Below are 11,288 nucleotides of genomic sequence, written 5' to 3' on the forward strand. Positions count from 1 at the left end.
TATTTGCCTATAACCTACCCACATCCTTCCATATACTTTAAATCATCTCTAGATTACTTATAATACCTAATACACTGTAAGTGCTATGTAAAGAGTTGTTTTATTGAATTGCTTAGGGAATAATAACAAAAGTCTGTACATATTCAATACAGATGACACCATTCATTTTTTTCCCAAATATTTTTGATCAAAAGTTGGTTGAATCCACAGATATGGAACCCATGGATATGGAGGCCAACTCTAGTCATTTAAGATAGGTTATAATAAAATAATGATACATGTTGCAATCTCTAGGCTAATCATTGTGTTCACTTTGGCAGCATATACACTAAAATGGGAAGAATACAGAGAAGATTAGCATGGCCCCTTGAGCAAAGATGGCATGCAAATTCTAGGGTAATCACCAAAGAATAATAAAAGAATGTACAGTTAACAAGCTTTAGAGTAGGGAAGTGGAATAATTTTTTAAATGCATGAATAATCCAAAGAAGGAGAGAAAGGGGAAAAATTAACAAAAAAAAAAAGAACAGATGGAACAAATAAAAAGTAAATTGTAAGATGATAGGTTTAAATCATAGTATCAGTAATTAAATATAAATGATCCAAAGATGCCAATTAGAAGACAAAGATTGTGAGACTGGATAAAAATAAACCTCAAATATAAGGATATGAAAGGAAAAGTTGTGTGGCAGTTTTAAAACATAGCCACAAATCCTTTGGCACCCCTCTCATTAAGAGATGGAGTCTGTCTCCCTTCCCCAATCTGTGTGGGCATGTGGTTCCTTCAACCAATAGAGTACAGAAGAAGTAACACTGCGGGACTTTTGAGGCAAGAGCATAAAAGTCTATGCAATTTATGCCTTGTTTGGTGAAACAGTCACTTTTGGAGCTCTGAGCCCCTGTGTGAGAAATCTGACTACTCAAGTCCGCCATGTTATAAGGAAGTCCAAGTAGGCACTACAATCAACAGTCCTAGCTGAGTCAGTCTCATGTTAGCCCAGTCCAGGTACCAGACATGTGATTGAAGAAGTCTCCAGATTCTAGTCCCCAATCATTCACATCTTTCCAGCCAAGACTCCAGGCAATGTAGAACAGATATAAAGTGTCCCTGCTAAGCTCTGTCCAAATTCTTCACCCACAATACTTATGAGCATAATAAAATGTTTGTTGGTTTATGCCAGTAAGTTTTGGGGTGGTTGGTTATGCAGCAGCACAAAAATGGAAAAAGTTGAAGCTAAAAGGATGAAAAAGATACATCAAGCTAACAATCAAAAGAAAGCTGGTGTAGCTAGACAAATATCAGACAAAGTAAACTTTAAGGCAAGCAGTTTTACTGAGTGATATTTCCTAACAATAAAGGGATCAATTCAATAAAAAAATTGCAAGTCTAACTTTGTATACACATAATAACGTAGCCTCAAAATAAACAAAGCAAAAACTGACAGAAGAACTAAGGGAGAAAAACTCAGATCCACAAGTACTGTTGGAAATGTTAACATACCTAAGTAAATTTTAAAGTACTGAAGTAATACAAAGGATATTCTCTGATGACAATGAAATTGAGCAAGAAGTCCAAAACAGAAAGATAACTAGAAAATCCCCAGATATTCAGAAATTAAGGAATACACTTTTCTAAATAATGCATGAGTAAAAGTGAAAAAAAACTCATTAAAGTATCAAACTTCTAGTTAACAGAAAAAAAAAATACCACTAATAACAAGAAAAGGCAAGTCACAGAATGGGAGAAAATATTTGCAATATATATGTATGGAAATCAGAAAATATTTTGAACTGAATGGCAATGAAAATAACGTATCACAAATTATTGGATGCAACTATAGCCAGGCATGGTGGCTCACTTCTGTAATCCCAATACTTTGGGAGGCCACGGTGGGAAGATCACTTGAGCCTAGGAGTTCAAGACCAGCCCAGCCAACAGCAAAAAGCAAAACCCCATCTCTACAGAAAGTACAAAAATTAGCTGGGTATAGTGGTGCACACCTGTAGTCCCAGCTACTCAGGAGGCTGAGGTAGGAGAATCACTTAGGCCTGGGAAGTCAAGGCCACAGTGAGCAGTGTTCATGCCACTGGACTCCAGCCTGGGCTATAGCACGAGATCTTGTTTCAAAAAAAAAAAGAAGTTATTGAATAAAACTAAAATAGAGACAAAGGGAAATGTATAGCCCACTATAGCCCACTACAACTACCAATATGGCTGAAAACGTTTTTTAACTAACAATACCAAACATTGGAAAACTGTTTGAAGTATCTATTATAACATGTACCTATGTGGTGACATAGCAATTACACTCCTGTTATACCCAAACTTAATGAGTAAATATGTGCCCCAAAAGATGTGGACAGGAGAGTTCATGGCAGGTTTCTTAATAGCCAGAAAATGGACACAACGCAAATGCCCAGGAATAATAAAATGAGTGAACAAATTGCATGGTTATACAGTGGAATACTCCTCAACCACAAAAAAAGAATGAACTACTGATGCATACAACAACATGGAGGAATCTTGCAAATAGAATGTTGCCCGAAAGACAAGAGTACATACTTAACAATTCCAAAACTAATCTACACTGACATATACCAGAACAGTGGTTACCTTGGGATGGGGGTGGAGGGAGGACTGACTGAGAAGGGACATTTCTAGAGTACAAATAATATACCATGACTTAATCCAGGTATGCTTACATAAGTGTATAGTGTGTAAAAATTAATCGAGTTGTACTCTTAAAATCTGTGCATTTTATTATTATGTATGTTGTACTTTAATTTTTTAAATGAAGCTCTTTTGAAAAAGCAAAATGAAAATAAACATAAAATTCCAGAAAGTGGCTGGGCACAGTGGTTCACAGCTATAATCCCAGTACTTCAGGAGGCTGAGGCAGGTGGATCACCTGAGGTCAGGAGTTCGAGACCAGCCTGGCCAACATGGTGAAACCTCATCTCCACTAAAAATACAAAAATTAGGGCAGACGTGGTGGCTTACGCCTGTAATCCCAGCACTTTGGGAAGCCGAGGCGGGTAGGTCACGAGGTCAGGAGTTCGAGACCAGCCTGGCCAACATGGTGAAACTCCATCTCTACTAAAAATACAAAAATTAGCTGGGAGTGGTGGCAGGCGCCTGTAATCCCAGCTACTCGGGAGGCTGAGGCAGGAGAATCACTTGAACCCGAGAGGCAGAAATTGCAGTGAGCCGAGATTATGCCACCGCACTCTAGCCTGGGCAAAAAGAGCGAAACTCCTTCTCAAAAAAATAAAATAAAATAAAACTCCAGAAAGTGGTCATTTCTGGAGCAGAGACAAGAAGATAGAAGAGGAGAGGCTAACATTCATACATACAATGCGTATACCCTTCTGTATGCATCAAATATTAAATGCTAACACACACATTATATTAGTAAAAACAAATTCTTCAAATATTTACCACGCATGTACTGAACTCCGGAAGAATTTAAAAGCAAAATGAATATAAATGACTCTCACTGATGTTTAAATACATGAAGACAATTGCATTAATTTAATAAGTGCCCTCCTAGCGTCATGCTGATTGTACCTTCAAGAGACCACTTTGTATGACGTAGGCCATAAGCATGACAGGCATTATTGAATGCATACTGTCTGTTGGGCACAGTTGTGAATGCTTTACATGCATTTAATTGTCATATAACCATATGAGGCCAGTACTGTTATCACCCCAATTTAACAGATGGGGAAACACACACAGGGAGTTCAAGTGATTTGCTGGTGGCCTCACAGCAGGCAAGCAGCCGAGCCAGCATTTGAAGCCTGCTTTTGAATGGCTGTCTGGTTTCAGAGCCGGCTTGCTCTACCTCTGCACCACTCTGCCTCTTTTAAGGAGCACAGCTCCCATTTCTGGGAGTTTTCCACCATACCCCTGACTTCTGAAGAGGACTGAAATGGAGTTGCAGGGTGTCCATAGAGAGGGGGCTTGTGACATGTCTGTAATTACAATGACAGTGAATTGCATTGTCATCACTGACAATGACGGTCATAATAAACATTGAGCCCACATTGTTCTATATCACAGAATATATTAAAAAGTTGCTATGATTAAACAATTAACAAGTTTTTTAATTCCAGATCTTCACTAAGAAATAACCTGGATCGGCCAGACACAGTGACTCCCACTTGTAACTTCAATACTTTGGCAGGCTGAGGCGGGTGGAACACCTGAGGTCAGGAGTTCGAGCCCAGGCTGGCCAACATGGCGAAACCCCGTCTCTATTAAAGATATAAAAATTAGCCTGGAGTAGTGGCATGTGCCTGTAATCCCAGCTACTGGGGAGGCAGATACAGGAGAATCGTGTAAACCAGGGAGGCTGAGGTTGCAGTGGGCCGAGATCACACCACAGCACTCCAGCCTGGGTGACAGAATGAGACTCCCTCTCAAAATAAATAAATGAACAAACTAAGAAATAACCTGGATAAATTATCTTCTCTCTCTGAATTCTCTCCCATCCTTTTCTGGCTTATGGCACCTACAACTTTATATTTACTTATTTTATTTATTTGTTTGTTTGTTTATGTATGTATGTATGTATGTATGTATTTATTTATTTTGAGACTGAACCTATTCTATTGCCCAGGCTGGGGTGTAGTGGCACGATCTCAGCTCACTGCAAGCTCCACCTCCCGGGTTCACGCCATTTTCCCACCTCAGCCTCCCGAGTAGCTGGGACTACAGGTGCCCACCACGACACCCGGCTAATTTTTTGTATTTTTAGTAGAGACGGGGTTTCACCGTGTCAGCCAGGATGGATCACCTACGACTTTATAAATGCTTGAGCATTTGTTTCTGATTCTTCTTTGTCTTCTTGTGGGGCATGTTACTTAGACATGGAAGATGCTGAGTAAATATCTTTGTAATATCTGTGAAATAGCTGAGTCCATACATGACAAATAAATAAAGATGACGTCAAACATCCAAGGTCTTTGCAAAAGCTCCCACATGTCCCTTGGCCTTGCCCGTCATATTCACTGCTGTAACCCTGAGATTTAGAAAAGAGCCTGTAAGTTGTAAGTGCTCACTCAATATCAAGTTTTGGTTGAATGAATGAAAGCAGGAATGACAGATAATTCTGGCACTTTGTAAAATATCTGTAGACCAAGCCTCATCTCTGTGAAAGGCCTTGCTGACACTGGAACGGGTCGACATGTCTACCAACTCAGAGGGATAAGGAAGAGGCACTACACTGCTGGGTCCTGATAAGAGAAGAAGGCATCTACAATGCTGGAGTGGACAGCAGGCTGGAGGGAGAATCCTTTTAAGAAAACCCATGCATGCGGCGGGTGCGAGTCTCCCAGGTTTTCAGTGAGCGGTTCTTACCATGCACAGGGGAGGATAGGGATGAGGGTAAATGTCTTGAGTATCTCTGAGAATTTTCTTTTTTCATCTTTTTTTTATTTTTCTGAGATAGAGTCTCGCTCTGTTGTCCATGCTGGAGTGCGGTCACAGCTCACTGTAGCCTCCAACTTCTGGGTTCAAGCCATCCTCCTGCCTCAGCCTCTTAAATGGCTGGGACCACAGGCACACCACCACACTTGGCTAATTTTTTTTTTTAAATTTTGTAGAGACAGGGTCTCACTATGTTGACCAGACTGGTCTCAAACTCCTGGCCTCAAGCAATCCTCCTGCCTTGGCTTCCTAAGCCCAGCGAGAATGTTCTTTCCTTGACTACTAAGAGTTCAGCAGTGTCTGCCAGGCTGAGCAAGTGGAGCTCCAGGGTCAGGTGGGTGGAAGAAGTTCCGTCCTCAGTCTCCCTGCTCCACTCCTGTCTCTTGTTTTCTTTTGGGAATTCTTTCTCTAGCGATGGGGAAGGCATGTGATGGCCTTTTTAAGGATAGAACATCACGAGTCATCTGGAACTGCCTCTTGGGGAAAGACTGTTCTCTTCCCTTAAAAAGCATGCCTTGTTCTTCCAGGAGAGATGCTTGCCTTCCTTCCTCCCCCTCCTCTCCACCCTTCCCTTCCCACTCTAGCCTCTCCTTCAAGCTGTCTTGCGTCCTCTTCTCCCTACTCCTGCCTTTTTCTCTGGTCCTCAGCGGGGAAAGCCAGGAGCTAATCTCAGGAGCAGAAAAAATCTCCAAACCAATACACAGAGCCCAGGAGAAATGATCTGGAGCAAAGTGCTTCTCAGGGGCTCGTGCAGCAGAAAATCAGAACCTGATCATCTGGTCTGATGTGTCTGTTCCTATCCTTTGGTTGCAGAAGATCAAGTTCTGGCCATCACACATGTTGATGTCTGATACAAGGCATTGCTTAGCAAAGCCCTGAACTCTGCCTCCCACCACCACTCCCCTGGCTAAGTGAGGTCTGGGGGGCTGACATCGGCCTGGCCTCATCACTCTCTGACTCTCAGACTCAGAACCTAGTATCAGGGAGATTTCATCCCAAGACCTCCTTGTCTTCTGGGGGCCTTCACTCATTCACAACATTCTGAGTGAGTTCTTATGTCACCTGCCTCAACAACTTTGCTTCTCTGCTTCCAGTTATTTCTATCTTGGTCCATTTTACCGGCTCCTTCTCTTTCCACCACTTTTCTCTCTGTCTCCTTCATTTCTTCCTGTTCTAGGTGCTTCACATGGCCCTGTCTGCAGGCACCTCTCTCGTTTCTGTCCCCGGGAGCGTTCTCCTCCATCCTCCCTCCTTCCTGGGGACTCTGGGAAGTGCCTGAGTGTGGCCTTGCAGGTTGCGCCACCGCTTTCATCCTGATCCAGGTGGCTGCAATCCAGTACAGGATTTACGCTGCCCTGACCCTGAGCCGTCAAGAAGGAACAGCCAGATTAATGGGGTGGGCGGGCTGGGGTAATAATCGTTTGTTTGATGTGACAAGCCTGATAGGCGTTGATTTACTTACAGACTGATGGGCTTTTAATTGAGCACGCCATCCCAGTCACTTCAAAGGCAGGGGAAGTTGACAAGGGGCCCCTTTCACGAGGACTCCTGGTGACTGACAGGCCCCCTCTGCTAAGACTCCCGCCTGGCCCAGGACCGGCCCGGGCAGCCCTCACCCGGCTCTGTACCAAAGGAACACATTTTCTGTAACTCAGAAATAGCCTTTTGTCTACTGCCGAGGAAGGCGGCCCCTGCTCGGAAGGCCTCACATCTCTCAGAGGGGTGAGGAATAAGGAGGAATGGGGGAGCCTGAGATGGGGCTGCAGAAAGGGCCTGGAGGAGGTAGGGGAGATTCCATGCCCTTGATGTGCAAATGGCTACTTTGTTCTGACCTCCTGTGTTGAGCCAGCCTCCTCCACCTCACTTTCTCCACCTTCTCCTCACTTCCTCCCAGTCTCTTTCTCTCTATATATATGTGTGTGTGTGTGTGTGTGTATTATATATGTATATATGTATTATATATACATATATATGAAAATATATATTTATATATCATTTATATTATATATACATATATAATATATATGAAATATATATTCATATATGACATATATATGAAAATTATATATATGTATTATATGTATAATACATATACATACAATTTTCTACTTTTTTTCTTAAATTAGAGACTGGGTCTCATTATGTTGCCCAGGCTGGTCTCAAACTCCTGGGCTCAAGGGATCCTCCAACCTTGGCCTCCCAAAGTGCTGGGATTACAGGCGTGAGCCACTGGGCCTGGCTGCTCCCTCTTTTCAAGCCCTTCTTTTTGTATTATCCTTCCCAGTTCTCGGGCCCCTTCCTTCTCCCGCTCTTTCTCCTCCCACTTCCTCCTTCCTTCTGCCTCACAGGAGAGGCCAGAAAAGGTGGAGTCAGCTCCTAATGTCCCTAGAGTAGTGGCCCATTTACAGCAGCCCCCTCCTCCCTGACAACCACCCTTTCTCCCCCAGGCTGTAGGCTGTGAGGCCTTCAGACCAGGACACCGTTGGACGTGGAGGCGGGGCCTCTACAGTAAACCCCTCTCTCCTATAGATAACACTACAATGAACAGGGGCCACAGACACCCAGGCCTAAGGCCAGGGACTCAGGTTCAGTGCAGTTTCTATCCCATTCTTGTTTGGTCCGGAAGATGCTAGGCCAAATGTGATTAATATTAAAACAGAGGTTTTATTCTGTTTGAAATGTTAGAAAACATTCTTTATCAAGGATGTTCTGTCGAAATGGATTTGCTTTGGTTTTGTTATGTTCAAGTCCCATAGGACACAGTCCCTGACCTCTAGGAAGAGGGACCTTCTACATCAACCCCCAAACTTCATCACTAAGTGGGGAGTGGGGATGGAGGGGAGGTCAGTGAGACTCCCACCCTGCAGGAGTTTGAGTTCTAAGTCAGGCCCTTTTAGTGACTTCCAGAGACAGTAGGCAAGCCCTGTTCCCTGCATTCCTCTTTTTTTCCCTGTGGTAACTTACCCAGGCACGCAGAGCCAGGCCCTGGCTAGAAAGACCATGGTAATAACTTACATTTGCATGCCACCATTTCATTTGGAAGGGACCTTCTTTTTTTCTTTTTCCTTTTTTTTTTTTTTTTTTTGAGACTGTCACCACGCTGGAGCGCAGTGGCTCGATCTCGATTCACTGCAACCTCCACCTCCCGGGTTCGAGCAATTCTCCTGCCGCAGCCTCCCGAGTAGCTGGGACTACAGGTGTGTGCACCACGCCCAGCTAATTTTTCTATTTTTAGTAGAAATGGGGTTTCACCATGTTGGCCAGGATGGTGTCAATCTCGTGATCCACCCCCGCCCCCCACCGCCCCTGCCGCCCTGGCCTCCCAAAGTGCTGGGATTACAAGCATGAGCCACACCGCGCCTGGCGGCACTTTCACATATATTATCTTAATTAGTCTTTTAACAACTGTGGGAGGTAGATAAGCGCAATGTTATTATGCCCATTAGACAGATGATAAAATTGAGACTCAAAGGATGATGTGCTCCTAAGAGGCAAAACTGAGTCTCAAACTGGGGGATTCTCCTGCTTCTTCTTCCACCGCCCCTCACTGCATCCCAATGACTATTGCCCCATTCCTCTGGAAGCTGCATTTTCTCACTCTAAACAGATAGGTGGTTTGTTCCCATTTCCCTTTGTCTTTTTCCCCCTTTGTCTTTTTCCCCCTTTTAGGTCCTTCCCCACCCTCCTGGCCTCGGTGTCCAGAGTCAGAGAGCCTCCAGCCCTGACCTTACAAGGCAGAGCTCTCCCGCTGGTCTCTGTTTCAAAGCTCACTTACAAATGTTGCCTGGGAGCCTGATGTTCCCTCAAGATTTGCTACCCCCACCTCTCCTCTCATCCATAGAAGGGCCATAGGTGAGGTGCCTGGGCCTTTGGTTCTCTGCTGTTGAGAACGTGTTCACCAAGGTAGCTCATGACCTGTTGGAGGGGTATTTCCCACTGCAGATCTAAGCCCCAGGGCTGACGCTTGAGAGAAATCAATTAGCTCTCCCTTCTCTGCCTCTATGCCTTGAATCTAATATTTTCACAGAAATATTAATGCCCTGAGATATTATGGCTTGTTTACACATTGGTCCCCTCACTAGAGAGTCCAGTCCTTTAGGGCAAATACATATCTGTTCATCTTATATCCCCAGGGCTCAATGGTGCCAGTTTAGCTGAAATGTTTGTTGTTGAAAGTTTTGTTGGCCCAGACTGTGTGGTGGTTCATGCCTGTAATCTCAGCACTTTGTGAGGCCGAGGAAGGGGAATTGCTTGAGCCCAGGAGTTTGAAACCAGCCTGGGCAACAGGGTGAAACCCCATATCTACAAAAAATTAAAAAAAATTAGCTGGGCATATTGGCATGCTCCTATAGTCCCATCAACTCAGGAGGGTCAGGTGAGAAGATTGACTGGGCCTGGGAGATCAAGGCTGCAGTGAGCTGTGAGTGCACCACTGCACTCCAGCCTGGGTGACAGAGTGAGATATTGTGAAAAGAGAAGAGGAGAGGAGAGGAGAGGAGAGGAGAGGAGAGGAGAGGAGAGAAGGGGAAGAGAAAGGGAAGGGAAGGGAAGGGAAGGGAAGGGAAGGGAAGGGAAGGGACTAAGGAAGGAAGGAACGAACCAAGGAAGGAAGGAAGGAAGGAAGGAAGGAAAGAAGGAAGGAAGGAAGGAAGGTTGGTTTTGTGTGAAAGGCCAAATAGTGGACTGGTGGAGTCAAACAGCCTACGAGAATTTGAATCCCAGCTCCACTGCTTGCCAGCTACTGTTGGACAAGGCATTTAAATGTTCCATGCCTCAGTCTCCTCATCTGTAAAATGGGACAAAAATAGTACCTATCTCATAAAGTTACATTATGAGGCTTTCATGAGTTAATAACATATTTCATCTCATCCACAATGCGCTGTTAATTTAGGTCCAACAAAGAAAGAAAACAACTGCTGTTAAATAATCAGTGACACGGTGCCTTTTTTATCTGTGTCAGAGATGTTTAAAATGTAGGGAAAATGCATCTTAGAATTGATTAGCGATGCCTGTGTGAAACACACGGAACAGTCGTTGGCACACAGAGCCTGCTATGAGAGTGAGAGCTACTGTCTGTCATTGCTGTTGAACTGAATTCTCACAAGAACCTGATGATGAGTTCACTTAATCCTCGTTTTACAGATGAGGAAACAGAAATGCAGAGAGCTGAAGTGGCTTGACCAAGCTCACTCTGCCAGGTAATACTCAAAGGCATTTAAACCTGCCTTTGAGGTGCAATAATCTATAGTGATTATAGTCACTGGCAGCGGGCCACCAAGCTACCAGGGAGTTAGGAGCTGCGTTTTGTTCTCAATTGCATTCTCTTTCCTTAATCTAAGCTTTGTTTCCCCTCTGGTATAATTAATCTCCTTATTCCTCCCCCTCCTCATTTTTACTTGGCTCTGATCTTTCTACCTTTCTGCTAATGGTTTCAGGTTTTACTGTATCTGCATTTGAAATTGTAAGCAACTTCAGATCTTTCATGGTGGTGGAAGGAGTATAAATAAATATAAAGGCAAAAACTGGCTTTTTTTTTTTTTTTTTTTTTTGAGACGGAGTCTTGCTCTGTCGCCCAGGCTGGGGTGCAGTGGCCGGATCTCAGCTTACTGCAAGCTCCACCTCCTGGGTTTACGCCATTCTCCTGCCTCAGCCTCCTGAGTAGCTGGGACTACAGGCGCCCGCCACCTCGCCCGGCTAGTTTTTTTTGTATTTTTTAGTAGAGATGGGGTTTCACCGTGTTAGCCAGGATGGTCTCGATCTCCTGACCTCGTGATCCACCCGTCTCGGCCTCCCAAAGTGCTGGGATTACAGGCTTGAGCCACCGCGCCCGGCCCAAAAACTGGCTTTTAAAGATGAC

The 11,288-nt window shown here is 44.2% G+C and overlaps 1 non-coding gene across 1 annotated transcript; it reads left to right on the forward strand.

Moving 5' to 3' along the window:
- The first annotated feature begins 304 nt into the window (after window positions 1-304).
- Window positions 305-412, forward strand: LOC114680468 (U6 spliceosomal RNA). Its single transcript, XR_003732691.1, has one exon. It is a non-coding gene; the product is annotated as a U6 spliceosomal RNA (small nuclear RNA).
- Window positions 413-11,288: the final 10,876 nt, after the last annotated feature.

Source organism: Macaca mulatta, chromosome 8 (genome assembly GCF_049350105.2).
Source record: "Macaca mulatta isolate MMU2019108-1 chromosome 8, T2T-MMU8v2.0, whole genome shotgun sequence".
NCBI lineage: Eukaryota > Metazoa > Chordata > Mammalia > Primates > Cercopithecidae > Macaca > Macaca mulatta.